This window comes from Prionailurus bengalensis, chromosome B1 (genome assembly GCF_016509475.1).
Source record: "Prionailurus bengalensis isolate Pbe53 chromosome B1, Fcat_Pben_1.1_paternal_pri, whole genome shotgun sequence".
NCBI classification, from domain to species: Eukaryota; Metazoa; Chordata; class Mammalia; order Carnivora; family Felidae; genus Prionailurus; species Prionailurus bengalensis.
The window spans coordinates 83,578,677-83,595,083 of NC_057344.1; positions in this window are offsets into that span (position 1 = coordinate 83,578,677).

The window sequence follows — 16,407 nt, forward strand, 5'->3', positions numbered from 1 at the left end:
AAGTGGCAGGAGTTTGCCAAGGAGATGCATAAGCCTTTTGCAGATAACTGAGAGTTGGCTGTCAAACATTGTTGGGTTCAAAGGTCACAGGCTACTGGAAACATCTTCAGTGCTCATTTAGGTGCCAGCTAGTGTGTCTGGGTGCCAGATGGAGGGTGAGCAGAGCGGGGCAGAGCAGGTGAGTGGAGGTAAGTCTGTGCTCAGGGAACAAGACAGTCCTGGTGGGTGAGAGAGGACAGCCTTTCATGTTGGAGGGGACAGGTTCTCACTCAACACAAATGACTGCTCCAGAGACACCTTGGGGAAAACACAAGGGTCATTGAACCTCAATTTTCTCATCTGCAAAACAGTGATCTAGCATGTACTTTACATTAATGTCCTAAGGATGGAATGAGATAGCTATATACAGCCAGCTTATAACAGACTATTTTATAAAGGAGTCTCTTTAAATTCTTGTTGGCCTTGAGTAGTTTTCATGATTCTATGTTTCCCTGTTCTGTCCCAGAAAAGCAACATTTTTAATCTGTGAAGCGTAAACATACATTATTTCCCTCTGATATGTCATACTGTGGCTAAAAAGAAAACACCTTCATTTCTTGAGGAGAGCTAGCTAATTCTTTCATTTCTTCATACTGCAGAATACAGCTTTAGCCTAGTCTAGGTAAGAGAGGTGCTGCTGGGGTCTGAGTTCAAACACAAACTCACAAAAACTCCCAAGGTTCTCAGGGCCTCCTTCTGCTCCAGTGTTGGAAGAAAGAAAGACTAGGACAAGGACCTCTGTGAGCATCCTCATACCTGCTTTTTTTGGTCTCAAGGTCAAAGTTACTTCGTCTCATTTTCTGAGACTCCTCTTGAGAGTAACTTGGATTTGTTCTTTTTTTTTTTTCTTGAAATATGGTAAATCAATGTTTTCCTTGATGGTTGTTTTATCAATCTCCATATTTTAATGAGTGCCATAGTAACCTGTTTATTAATACATTTTGTTCTCTAATGCAAAATGGAGACACAGCAAAATGGCAGCATGATGCTGTGGGAATTATGCATGCTTTTAAGTTCAATAGGCTGAAGTTCAATAGATTCAGTAGAGTCTGTTGAATGCAGCTGTAGGACTTGAGAGAAATCACTTAAACTCTCTGGCCTTCAATTTCCTTGTCTATGAAAGGGAAATAATGATGCCTATTTCATAGGATTGTTGTATAAGTTAAAGACAGTATCTTAAGGGACTTTGCATAGGTAAGCAAAAACAGAGTATAGCTATGACTGATTCCTAACACTAGAAATTTTAGCACTTATCTGAAAATTTAACTTTCTCTTCACAATTACCCTTTGAGGCCCTACTGTTCTCTTTTTGTAGATGAGGGAATGAGGCTCGAAGTTAAATAATGTGCTTAGAGGTATGCAACTAGGAAATGGAAGAAGCAGGATTCAGCCCAGACTTTTCACCCTAAATTCACGGTGTCTTTTACTCTACACCGCTGTCATGATGAAAACTTAATTCTTTGTGGTATCATAGGACCAAAAATTGCGGAATGCCAAAGACACAGACTTTGTCTGTTCCCGATCACCTTTGGCCTCACAGTCTGATTACTTACTCATTTGTAAAGTAGCCTATGCAAAAAATATATATCTCAAAGCAGAGGCTGATTCTGGGCAGTTTTGTCTTCTCCAGTACAGGGCCTTGGGCCCAGTGTGTACTCAACATATGTTCATTGAATAAATATAGAGCTGAGTGGTATAAGTTTATATCCAGCTTTGCAAAATGGTTACACCAGCATGCCACCCCACTCCTCTTTTGTGCCCCTCAGAGCTCATGTTTTAAAAATACTTTTCTACACCTGTCTCGATTTCCAAAATGCTGGAGGTGGCTCATTGCTTGAATTAATCTGTACCTGATTTCCCTGACTCACTTGGAGAGATCAACAAGTTTGCACACCGATGTGAATAAAGAAGAGGGAGGGAACAGGCATTTTCTAATTTATCAAGAGACAAGCACTGACATATCAAAAATGTTGTATGCAAATGAAACCATCTTTTAAATAAATCAATTAACAGAAGTATATGTTGCAATCATTTCCAAGCAATGCCCTGAAAAAAAAATTAATGTAGTGGAAGGACTTACCAGATAACCAAATTGAAAAGCATCCGTCTGCTTGGCTAAGTCATCCTGTGGGCTCCTCCTGCACCCATCCTGCCCTAAACACTCTATAGTATCAGTGATTCTGCACATACAGTTATAGGCTTGCTGCTCGTCCATTTCATACTACATGGACGTGCCCCCTTTGAGAGAAGAGTTGGTCTCAGAAGTTCCTTAGTGAGTCCCAGGAAAATAACACCAATCAGACATACTGAACACAGCCAAGCATCCAGTACATCATGAGGGAAAATTTATATTGACCACTGAGTCCTAGTGGTTAGTGGTCAGAACTAACCAACCTGAGGAATAAATTAGGGACTCAGGGGAATAACTTAGGGACCTGCACAACTTTCCATGGAGGTAGGCAGCAGTGGTGGTAAGCGTCACCTGCTTGGGACTCAAGAATCATCATTTTCTTCTTCCAGTTTGGCCACTGTTTTCTGGCTGGTGCTGTTGTACAAGTTTATTGACTGCTTTGTCCTTGGTTTATTCATTTAGAACAGTGTTTCTCAACTGGGGAAGATTTTGCCCTCCAAAGGACACATGGCAATGTCTGAAGACATTTTTGGTAGTCATGACCAAAAGGGAAGGGGGTAGAGGGGGTAGAGGTAGACCTCTAGGGGGTAGAGGTCAAGGATGCTGCATTGCAGGGGATCCCACCCCCCCACTCCCACCCCCCCCACAACAAAGAATTAATCAAGCTCCAAATGTCAATAATGCTGAGGTTGAGAAACTCTAATTTAGAAGGACCATGGTAATTTCCTAAATCTACCCCCACCATGGAATGTTAGACGATTTTACTTTTGTAGAATACTTTGAGATCCTTGAATAAAAGTTGCTGTGTAATTTTTTTTTCTTTTTTCTTCTTCTCTTCTTTTTTTAATCATGTTGCTACAAGTCCCCAGGCCTCAGTGAAGCTTGCTGACAGGGTCTGACTCAGCCTCTTCCCACATTTTAAAGGGTTATCTTTGTTCTCCTTGGAATGTCACTTTTTAAAAAATCTTGTTTTTCTCCCCAAAGTACTTTATATTTTAAAAGTTTGGTCTCGAACCACCTAATTATCTAAGTCATTTCTGGCTTAATTACCAGGATCCTTAAAAGGAACTTTTCAAACTGGTCTTCATTTAAGAACTAACGGATACTTACTTTCCTGAGGTCAAGGAGCTAGGTGAGCTTTCAACGATAATCCCATTGCTGGCTGACTGATAGCTCACCCACAAGTAAGAAAGAGTTACGTTAGTAAAAGCAAACTGAGTCTTTCACTGACTCTTCTCTTCCTTTTGCTCCCAGAAAATTTTCTTCAGCAGCCCCTTGGAATTCACACAGAGAATGACAAAGAAGGGAAAAAAAATAAATAAATTTCCAAAGTAGACACTCACAAAGAATTGGATTTATTTTTTCTGGAACCATCTAGGAAAAAAGAAAACAATCAGACAGACAAGACAATTTTAAACCAAGCCTGCTTCTGATTTAAGTCATTTCCTTTCTGCTAGCCTGTCAAAATTCAACTGCATCATATCAAGTAGGTCTGAAAAACAGATTGGTGCGTGAGGTATTTTTGGAACTCCTCTGACTTTAGCAGACTCTAGAAAATATCAAATGTGTCAGAAATCTGGGAGGTCAGGGGAATGGAGAAATGGAGTTTATTTTCATGGAAAGTTGGTTGTATACTTAGGTTGCTGGGAATATTTTTCCCTATGAAAAGATGATTTAACTAAAGGCTGAAGATTGGGGGGGAAATTAAACCACTAAGGACCAGGCAAAGAAGAAGAATTTCTACGTAAGAAAATTTCTTTTGGCATAGAAACTTCAATCTCATCAGCCAAGGAAGAGCTTCCTACCAGCCCATTAATAATAGTTCATTGCTGTTCAATGAATTCCTTTAGTGGACAGCAAGAGCCATAAATATTATGAACTGGAGGGTACCACTGGAAAGCATTGGGGACGTGTCCAGGGAGGCAGCTTTGAGACCTGAGAGGCAAGGGCTGCAGAAACAGGCTACCCATTTGTTGTGAAGGCAGCACTGCTCTCAGTCTTACCTTTTAAGTCCCTGGGATAGACATTTCTCTCATTTTCTTCCTTCCACTGTTTCAAGGAGACTATGAGACTGCAGTTGGATCATGGTGATGACATTCGCATTATGAATAATGCTTGGGGGCTAGAAGAAGGGTGCTGAGAACTGACTCTTGGATTCCCAGAACATTTGCACAATGATGTCTGGGATGCCAGGTCAGCAGAGTTAGTGTCAGAGGAAATGCAGGCAGCAAAAGTCTATTGGAAGAAGATGTTAAAGACTAGATATTTATACAGAATTTTGCAATAGCTTCTTTGTTTTGTTTGCATTGTGGCATGGTGATGTTTACCTTGCCATCATTTTGTTATTCTTTATTCATAGGATTATGTAGCTTGAAACAAATATTCTCTTGATGCTACTTAAGTGGGGTCTCTCTGTTGGCTTGGTGTAGGATTCCTATAATCAGTCATGGTGTTGGCAGAAATGTGTGTTTTATCAAGAAACTAGCAGTCATGTCTATGTGCTTGTTTACGGTTTTCTTTTCCACATAGACTAGAATTGAATTAGACAAGAGTTTGACTTGATCTGATTGGTAGAACATTAAGTAGGAATGAGATTTCTTTTGCAGGCTGGAGGTTGCAAGCAGGGAAATTGAGAAAAAGAGATGTGGATCAGGAATATTGGTTATGTCTACAGTGAGGAAAGAAGGCCTGTCAATGTTGGGATTATTATTTTTCTTTTTTTTTTTTTTTAATTTTTGGGACAGAGAGAGACAGAGCATGAACGGGGGAGGGGCAGAGAGAGAGGGAGACACAGAATCGGAAACAGGCTCCAGGCTCTGAGCCATCAGCCCAGAGCCTGACGCGGGGCTCGAACTCACGGACCGCGAGATCGTGACCTGGCTGAAGTCGGACGCTTAACCGACTGCGCCACCCAGGTGCCCCGGGATTATTATTTTTCAAAATGAAATTTTAAGGAAATTGCTACTACCAAATTAGGGTGCAAAGTGATATAGAGCAGGGGTCAGCAAGTGTTATTATAAGGAGTCCGACAGTAAATATTTTAGGCTGTGGGCTGTGAGGTCTCTGTAGTGGCTGCTCAACTCTGCCACCGTGGTGGGCATGCCGCATAGATAGGTACGGAAACGAATGGGCATGGCCGTGTTCCAACAAAGCTTCGTTTATGGACATTGAAATTTGAATGTCACATGCCACAAAATAATTATTTTCACACGTCACGAAATGGTATTCTTCTTTGGATTTTTCTCAGCCATTTAAAGGTGTAAAAACCAGTAGTCTGCAGACTGTGAGGTGGCCCAGTGAACTTGGCGTGTGGTCTGTAGCCTGCAGAGTCCTGGTTTAGAAGAGAGAACGGTGACTTGGGACTAAGATAGACTCAGGTTAAAAATACAGCCCCATGACTAAAGCTGCTTCATTAGCCTGAGGACAGATCAGTTTTCTAAGCTTCAGTTTCTTTATAGTAAAATCTTCTATTCATGGTTAAAATGAAGATTAATAAAAGTAACACAAATAAAATGCTTAGTACTTTGTTCTCCCTTAACAATTGGTAACAATTTCATAAAACTATTATTGTTAGCTACACATACCAAATTTTCACCCATATTTGTAGTTGGAACATACCATTGTACATTTCTTTGAATGGTAGCATAAGATCAGATTTTTGAGGTCGGTCAATTTAGTTTTATTCCACAAGGATTTTCTTCATCCAAATGCATTTCTGTGGTCTCCTGCTAGAGTCTACAGATTCAGACTTAATACGTATGAAGCCTGGTTGACATATCCTTTCCCACAACATTCAAAACATGTTTTTCCTGAACCTTCTGACATTGCTCTAGGGAGAAGCTTGTCAGGTTCATAGTGCATTTTTTTATATTACTTTTTAAATTTTATTTTAAAGAGAGTGATAGAGCAGGGGAGAGGGCAGGAGAGAGAATCTAAAGCGAGCTCCACACTCAGCACGGAGCCCAGTCCGGGGTTTGATCCCACGACCCTGAGATCATGACCTGAGCCTAAATCAAGAGTTGGATGTGCAACTGACTGAGCCACCCAGGTGCCCCTCAAATTGCAATTTAAACCTGGGAGTTGCTGTGTTTCTGTTTTGCCCTTCTCATCAGATTTGGCAGGACAAGAGTCTTTGGTTTCATATTTGGGCCTTACATCTGTGACAGAGCAAGAGAGAACCAGGAGAAAATCACTTGCCTGGCTTTGGCTAGATGACATCAATGAGCACTTGGAGGAAACTTTACTCAAAGTCTTCACATCTGATTCTTCAGGTACAAGTGTTTCTCTAACCATATAATCTGAGAAAATAGCCTCTCAAGAGACCTTCCAGTCCTAAAAATCTGTGTTCAGCTCAACTGAGACACTTAATTAGACTTTCCATTCGAAAGAAGTATTTTTTCTCCATCTCTTTTTCTGACAAGACCAAATCAAATTTTGAAGAAAAGCCTGGTCTATGAGGCCAGGACTAGGGTGAGGCATGAGAGGCAACCCCCTCAAGGTACAAAATTTAGGGGACACCAAAAAACACAGTAATCAGGATAAATAATATTTAAAAAATAAAAAAATCCAGGATGAACAGAATTTTAAAATATTAAAGAAAGGCAGGATCAGTAATAGTGCTTGCCAGCCCATACTGGAACTTAAGACACAAGGAAAAGTCAGTATTACTAATCTTATTTAGGATCCTTTGTAACCCCCTTTTTTTTTCCTTGAAAGCTGTGTCTAAAATTATCACCGTGATTAAAAACATAGGATTAGAAATTGAGTTGATCTTGTTGCACTGTTTTTCCCTCTTCACTGCTTGCTCTTTCTTTCCATATTCTCTTCTTTGACTATTCTTTTCTTTCCTCTTTATTCTGTTATCATTCACTCACATTTCTTTTTGCTACTTTCTTTCTGCCCATCAGCCATGGCCTATTTACTCTCCCTCCGATTTTGCAAGGGAACGGTCAAAGAGCTCTTTCATTTATAGTAACTGAGTGGTTTCCTATAAGTCAATACGAACTCTAAGGCTAAAAAGCCTTTCATTGGTGGTGGTTTATGTCCTTTTGGCTTGAAGCCAAAATGGTGACCTCTTTAACAATTCTCATGATTCCCTGGGGGTATGGAAGTCTCCAATCTGGGAAACATTGTGCTCCGTGAAAGCTGATAAACCACAATATGGTCCAGGGATTTCCCTTTATTCTGTCAGTGGCAATCTTAGAGTAAGTGTTCATGAAAGTAGTGTAGGACTCACTCCTCTGTGATTCTTGACAGTTCCCAGCACATCCTTTAGAGAGGAGGGCTTGAAAACCAAATGTTTGAAGTAAGCACCATTGGGATGTGCAGGACAATTAATGTGGCAGGATCTGGCATTTATAATCTGAACAAAAGCTCCCTCCCTCTTTCTTAATATTTATCCCAGATGAGAGCATGGCTCAGTACCAAGAAAGCATCCAGTTTTTCTTCCCAGGGAAAGCTAAGCCAGAAGCACAGAAAGCCACAGGGAAGTGGCCATGGGAACAGGGGCCAGGATGTCATATATTCCATGCAGTAGTTAGAGCACCGTGGGGACATAACCTCTGAGGAACAATTTTAAATGCAAGCAATTACATGAACACTGATTCAATCCAGCCCTGGGATTCTACAGCAGATAATCGGGCAGAATCATGATTTGGGAGTATTTTCACAATTATACAGTGTTTAAAAATGTATTTGGCTCCTCTGTTGCCCAAGAGTAAATATGTGTTATTGTTCCTTGAGTCCAGAAGTTTAAGTTCTAAAGCAGTAAAATAAACATGTCACATGTTTACTCACATATCATCTAAACACACACCAAATGCTTTCTGTGGTTGGTTTGAAGTTTTGATTCTGGTTTTCTGTATTTATTTATTTTTGTTTAAAGAAACAATGTGAATATCCTCTGCTGGGTCAGGACGGGAGTCAGAGAAGTGACTCTTTCCAGTTGATGGGAGAAACCAAATTTAGTTCTTCTAGGCTTGGAAAGCTTCCTGCATTAAGTAGCATTAGAGATGAGCCTGAAAAAGACAAAAAAATGGGGGGGAGGGTGGGGAAGAGGGGAGGGGGGAATGTGTTCTCAGAAGAGAGGAAGACTTTCTTGTTCAGATGAGAACTAGTGGCTTTCTGAGGTAAACCCAAGGGCGGATTGAGATGTGTCTTCAAACTCTGCACACATCCAAATCACCCAGGAGAACTGGTAAAAGTGAGAGTCACTGGGCCCCACCCTCAGAGTTTCCGATTCAGCAGGTCTAGATGAGGCTTGAGAGCTGGTATCTCTTTTTTTTTTTTCTTTGAGAGAGGGAGAGAGAGCATGCATGAGTGGGGAGAAAAGCAGAGAGAGAGAGAGAGAGAGAGAGAGAGAGAGAGAGAGAGAGAGAATACTAAGCAGGCTCCACGCTTTGCATGGAGAGAGTAAAAATTTTATGTCTATAATTCAGTTTATTTCTTTATATTTTTGTCACCAATGTTTGCATGTTTAAATAATATATTTTTTAGGTTTGCCTTGCTTTGTATTTTCTATAAGTACAACCATAGTTTATGTATACTTTTATACTTGCTTATTTTATTCTACATTATGTTTGTGATATTCAACAGTGTAGATGTAGTCCCTTCCTTTTCATTGCTGGTCAGTATCTATATTTTATTTACCCAAATGTTGGTCATAGGCTTTGTGTTGTTTTAAGTTTGGAGCTATTGTGAACAATCCTGCTTTGATTATTCTTACACTTGTCCCCAGGTGCTCATGGGCATGAATCGATGATCTAGGGTACATATGTTGGAGTGAAATTACTAAAACTGCAGTGTATGTACAAATTTACATTTACTAGTGATGAAAAATTGGTTTTCAAAAACAGTTATACCCCATTTCTACCCCCTAAAATGCATGAAAATCTCCACTGACTCACTTCTTTGCATTTGGTTGTGCCAGATTTTTAAAATTATACAAACCTTAAGGATATGTAATGATATTTTATGATTTTTATTTGCATTTATCTAATTATTCATAAAGTTGAATACTTTTAACATGTTTGTCATCTGAGTTTCTTCTTTAATGACACACATGTACATATCTTTTGCTAAATTTTATCTTTTTTTCCTTTATGTATTAATTCAATAGCATTCTTATATATTCTTACCCTCCCTCCAGCGGCAGCAGACCTTTAATTTACACCAGTACAGGAATATGAGCCCAGGAGGTACACCTGTCTTTTCCCTAGGAGCAGGGCTTTTATTTCTTCTTCTTCTTTTTTAATTTATTTATTTTGGGGGGGGGGGAGAGGGAGAGAGAATGAACGAGCAGGGGAGGGGTAGAGAGAGAGAGAGAGAGAGAATCCCAAGTAGGTTCCTCATTATCAGAGCAGAGCCCAATGCAAGGCTCGAATCATGAACCATGAGATCATGACTGGAACCAAAATCAAGAGTGGGATGCTTAACCAAATGAGCCACCCAGGTGCCCTGCAGGATTTTTATTTCTACCCTCCCTTCAGGAAGTAGGTCTCAGCACGACGGTTTGCTTCCCCTATCCAAATGGTATAGAGCTTTTGCTTCATATGAAAGAAGGGTTTAGGGAAGCAGGCAGTGTTTCTTACCTTTTCCTCCAGCATCATCCCAGACCAAGAGGTCCTGACCTGACCTGAAATCAAGTCAGACGTTCAGCAGGCCGAGCCACCCAGGTGCTCCCCCACTACATATTAGTTATTAATTTTAAAGAGAAACATTGCTTTTACCACAGAGAAATCTGGCAGAAACTACCTTAGCCAAATGATCAAATTCAGCATTACCACAAACTGACCCTATTTGCCCATGATATGGTTCACTGAGAAGGCTCCACTTTGTCTAAATGTTATCCTTTCCAAAATGTTTGACCTGCATCCAATCATGAGGAAGCAATAAAATGAATCTAAACTGAGGGACAATCTGCAACAATGACTGTCTGTCCTGAACTAAAAAAAAAAAAAAAGTCAATGTGATGAAAGGAAAAAAGTCATGTTGGGGAAGGAGAAGAACATATTTTGTTAGGTTCATACATTAGCTTGTCCCTGGGTTTTATTTCAAGTCCCCATTGTGGGTTTAACAGAAAGAAAAGTCTTGAAAGAAGCAGTTTTGAAAGCATAATCGAATTTAAATATTAAAATTAAAATTAAAATTATTTTAAGTGAAAATATTTCTTTTTTAATTTTAATTTTTGTAATTATTTAAAATTTTAGTTTATTTATTTATTTTGAGAGAGAGAGTAAGCATGAGAAGGAGAGAGGTAGAGAGAGAGAGAGAGAGGGAGAGAATCCCAAGCAAGCTCTGCACTGTCAGCATGGAGCCTGATGCGGAGCTCAAACTCACAAACCCTGAGATCATGACCTAGAAACCAAGAGTCAAGACACTTAACTGGAAGACGGCAAGATGGCGGCTTAGGAGGACGCTGGGCTCACCGCACGTCCTGCTGATCACTTAGATTCCATCTACACCTGCCTAAATAACCCAGAAAACCGCCAGAGGATTAGCAGAACGGAGTCACCGGAGCCAAACACAGACGAGAGGCCCATGGAAGAGGGTAGGAAGGGCGGCGAGGCGGTGCGCGCTCCACGGACTGGCGGGAGGGAGCCGGGGCGGAGGGGCGGCTCGCCGGCCAAGCAGAGCCGCCGAGTCTGGCTTGCAAAAGCGGAGGGGCCTGACGGACTGTGTTCCCACAACAAGCGCGACTTAGCGTCTGGGAGGTCATAAGTTAACAGCTCTGCTCGGAAAGCGGGAAGGCTGGAGGACAAAGGGAGGGAGAGCTGCTGAGCCCCCGGATGACAGAGCTCAGTTTGGTGGGGAACAAAGGCGCTCGCCAGCGCCATCTCCCCCACCCATCCCCCAGCCAAAATCCCAAAGAGAACCAGTTCCTGCCAGGGAATGTGCTCGCTCCGCGCAAACACCCAACTCTGCGCTTCTGGGGAGCCAAACCTCCGGCAGCGGATCTGACTCTCTCCCGCTGCCACAGGGCCCCTCCTGAAGTGGATCACCTAAGGAGAAGCGATCTAAGCCTGCCCCTCCTGCCCCCGTGCACCTTGCCTACCCACCCCAGCTAATACGCCAGATCCCCAGCATCACAAGCCTGGCAGGGTGCAAGTAGCCCAGATAGCCACACCACCCCACAGTGAATCCCGCCCCTAGGAGAGGGGAAGAGAAGGCACATACCAGTCTGACTGTGGCCCCAGCGGTGGGCTGGGGGCAGACATCAGGTCGGACTGCGGCCCTGCCCACCAACTCCAGTTATACACCACAGCACAGGAGAAGTGCCCTGCAGGTCCTCACCACGCCAGGGACTATCCAAAATGACCAAGCGGAAGAATTCCCCTCAGAAGAATCTCCAGGAAATAACAACAGCTAATGAGCTGATCAAAAAGGATTTAAATAATATAACAGAAAGTGAATTTAGAATAATAGTCATAAAATTAATCGCTGGGCTTGAAAACAGTATACAGGACAGCAGAGAATCTCTTGCTACAGAGATCAAGGGACTAAGGAACAGTCACGAGGAGCTGAAAAACGCTTTAAACGAAATGCATAACAAAATGGAAACCACCACAGCTCGGCTTGAAGAGGCAGAGGAGAGAATAGGTGAACTAGAAGATAAAGTTATGGAAAAAGAGGAAGCTGAGAAAAAGAGAGATAAAAAAATCCAGGAGTATGAGGGGAAAATTAGAGAACTAAGTGATACACTAAAAAGAAATAATATACGCATAATTGGTATCCCAGAGGAGGAAGAGAGAGGGAAAGGTGCTGAAGGGGTACTTGAAGAAATCATAGCTGAGAACTTCCCTGAACTGGGGAAGGAAAAAGGCATTGAAATCCAAGAGGCACAGAGAACTCCCTTCAGACGTAACTTGAATCGATCTTCTGCACGACATATCATAGTGAAACTGGCAAAATACAAGGATAAAGAGAAAATTCTGAAAGCAGCAAGGGGTAAACGTGCCCTCACATATAAAGGGAGACCTATAAGACTCGTGACTGATCTCTCTTTTGAAACTTGGCAGGCCAGAAAGAATTGGCATGAGATTTTCAGGGTGCTAGACAGAAAAAATATGCAGCCAAGAATCCTTTATCCAGCAAGTCTGTCATTTAGAATAGAAGGAGAGATAAAGGTCTTCCCAAACAAACAAAAACTGAAGGAATTTGTCACCACTAAACCAGCCCTACAAGAGATCCTAAGGGGGACCCTGTGAGACAAAGTCCCAGAGACATCACTACAAGCATAAAACATACAGACATCACAATGACTCTAAACCCGTATCTTTCTATAATAACACTGAATGTAAATGGATTAAATGCGCCAACCAAAAGACATAGGGTATCAGAATGGATAAAAAAACAAGACCCATCTATTTGCTGTCTACAAGAGACTCATTTTAGACCTGAGGACACCTTTAGATTGAGAGTGAGGGGATGGAGAACTATTTATCATGCGACTGGAAGCCAAAAGAAAGCTGGAGTAGCCATACTTATATCAGACAAACTAGACTTTAAATTAAAGGCTGTAACAAGAGATGAAGAAGGACATTATATAATAGTTACAGGGTCTATCCATCAGGAAGAGCTAACAATTATAAATGTCTATGCGCCGAATACCGGAGCCCCCAAATATATAAAACAATTACTCATAAACATAAGCAACCTTATTGATAAGAATGTGGTAATTGCAGGGGACTTTAACACCCCACTTACAGAAATGGATAGATCATCTAGACACACGGTCAATAAAGAAACAAGGGCCCTGAATGAGACATTGGATGAGATGGACTTGACAGATATATTTAGAACTCTGCATCCCAAAGCAACAGAATATACTTTCTTCTCGAGTGCACATGGAACATTCTCCAAGATAGATCATATACTGGGTCACAAAACAGCCTTCATAAGTTTACAAGAATTGAAATTATACCATGCTTACTTTCAGACCACAATGCTATGAAGCTTGAAATCAACCACAGAAAAAAGTCTGGAAAACCACCAAAAGCATGGAGGTTAAAGAACACCCTACTAACGAATGAGTGGGTCAACCAGGCAATTAGAGAAGAAATTAAAAAATATATGGAAACAAACGAAAATGAAAATACAACCATCCAAACGCTTCGGGACGCAGCAAAGGCTGTCCTGAGAGGAAAATACATTGCAATCCAGGCCTATCTCAAGAAACAAGAAAAATCCCAAATACAAAATCTAACAGCACACCTAAAGGAACTAGAAGCAGAACAGCAAAGGCAGCCTAAACCCAGCAGAAGAAGAGAAATAATAAAGATCAGAGCAGAAATAAACAATATAGAATCTAAAAAAACTGTAGAGCAGATCAACGAAACCAAGAGTTGGTTTTTTGAAAAAATAAACAAAATTGACAAACCTCTAGCCAGGCTTCTCAAAAAGAAAAGGGAGATGACCCAAATAGATAAAATCATGAATGAAAATGGAATTATTACAACCAATCCCTCAGAGATACAAACAATTATCAGGGAATACTATGAAAAATTATATGCCAACAAATTGGACAACCTGGAAGAAATGGACAAATTCCTGAACACCCACACTCTTCCAAAACTCAATCAGGAGGAAATAGAAAGCTTGAACAGACCCATAACCAGCGAAGAAATTGAATCGGTTATCAAAAATCTCCCAACAAATAAGAGTCCAGGACCAGATGGCTTCCCAGGGGAGTTCGACCAGACGTTTAAAGCAGAGATAATACCTATCCTTCTCAAGCTATTCCAAGAAATAGAAAGGGAAGGAAAACTTCCAGACTCATTCTATGAAGCCAGTATTACTTTGATTCCTAAACCAGACAGAGACCCAGCAAAAAAAGAGAACTACAGGCCAATATCCCTGATGAATATGGATGCAAAAATTCTCAATAAGATACTAGCAAATCGAATTCAACGGCATATAAAAAGAATTATTCACCATGATCAAGTGGGATTCATTCCTGGGATGCAGGGCTGGTTCAACATTCGCAAATCAATCAACGTGATACATCACATTAACAAAAAAAAAGAGAAGAACCATATGATCCTGTCAATCGATGCAGAAAAGGCCTTCGACAAAATCCAGCACCCTTTCTTAATAAAAACCCTTGAGAAAGTCGGGATAGAAGGAACATACTTAAAGATCATAAAAGCCATTTATGAAAAGCCCACAGCTAACATCATCCTCAACGGGGAAAAACTGAGAGCTTTTTCCCTGAGATCAGGAACACGACAAGGATGCCCACTCTCACCGCTGCTGTTTAACATAGTGCTGGAAGTTCTAGCATCAGCAATCAGACAACAAAAGGAAATCAAAGGCATCAAAATTGGCAAAGATGAAGTCAAGCTTTCGCTTTTTGCAGATGACATGATATTATACATGGAAAATCCGATAGACTCCACCAAAAGTCTGCTAGAACTGATACAGGAATTCAGCAAAGTTGCAGGATACAAAATCAATGTACAGAAATCAGTTGCATTCTTATACACTAACAATGAAGCAACAGAAAGACAAATAAAGAAACTGATCCCATTCACAATTGCACCAAGAAGCATAAAATACCTAGGAATAAATCTAACCAAAGATGTAAAGGATCTGTATGCTGAAAACTATAGAAAGCTTCTGAAGGAAATTGAAGAAGATTTAAAGAAATGGAAAGACATTCCCTGCTCATGGATTGGAAAAATAAATATTGTCAAAATGTCAATACTACCCAAAGCTATCTACACATTCAATGCAATCCCAATCAAAATTGCACCAGCATTCTTCTCGAAACTAGAACAAGCAATCCTAAAATTCATATGGAACCACAAAAGGCCCCGAATAGCCAAAGGAATTCTGAAGAAGAAGACCAAAGCAGGAGGCATCACAATCCCAGACTTTAGCCTCTACTACAAAGCTGTCATCATCAAGACAGCATGGTATTGGCACCAAAACAGACACATAGACCAATGGAATAGAATAGAAACCCCAGAACTAGACCCACAAACGTATGGCCAACTCATCTTTGACAAAGCAGGAAAGAACATCCAATGGAAAAAAGACAGGCTCCTTAACAAATGGTGCTGGGAGAACTGGACAGCAACATGCAGAAGGTTGAAACTAGACCACTTTCTCACACCATTCCCAAAAATAAACTCAAAATGGATAAAGGACCTAAATGTGAGACAGGAAACCATCAAAACCTTAGAGGAGAAAGCAGGAAAAGACCTCTCTGACCTCAGCCGTAGCAATCTCTTACTCGACACATCCCCAAAGGCAAGGGAATTAAAAGCAAAAGTGAATTACTGGGACCTTATGAAGATAAAAAGCTTCTGCACAGCAAAGGAAACAACCAACAAAACTAAAAGGCAACCAACGGAATGGGAAAAGATATTCGCAAATGACATATCGGACAAAGGGCTAGTATCCAAAATCGATAAAGAGCTCACCAAACTCCACACCCAAAAAACAAATAACCCAGTGAAGAAATGGGCAGAAAACATGAATAGACACTTCTCTAAAGAAGACATCCGGATGGCCAACAGGCACATGAAAAGATGTTCAGCGTCGCTCCTTATCAGGGAAATACAAATCAAAACCACACTCAGGTATCACCTCACGCCAGTCAGAGTGGCCAAAATGAACAAATCAGGAGACTATAGATGCTGGAGAGGATGTGGAGAAACGGGAACCCTCTTGCACTGTTGGTGGGAATGCAAATTGGTGCAGCCGCTCTGGAAAGCAGTGTGGAGGTTCCTCAGAAAATTAAAAATAGACCTACCCTATGACCCAGCAATAGCACTGCTAGGAATTTATCCAAGGGATACAGGAGTGCTGATGCATAGGGCCACTTGTACCCCAATGTTCATAGCAGCACTCTCAACAATAGCCAAATTATGGAAAGAGCCTAAATGTCCATCAACTGATGAATGGATAAAGAAATTGTGGTTTATATACACAATGGAATATTACATGGCAATGAGAAAAAATGAAATATGGCCTTTTGTAGCAACGTGGATGGAACTGGAGAGTGTGATGCTAAGTGAAATAAGCCATACAGAGAAAGACAGATACCATATGGTTTCACTCTTATGTGGATCCTGAGAAACTGAACAGGAACCCATGGGGGAGGGGAAGGAAAAAAAAAAAAAGAGGTTAGAATGGGAGAGAGCCAAAGCATAAGAGACTGTTAAAAACTGAGAACAAACTGAGGGTTGATGGGGGATGGGAGGGAGGAGAGGGTGGGTGATGGGTATTGAGGA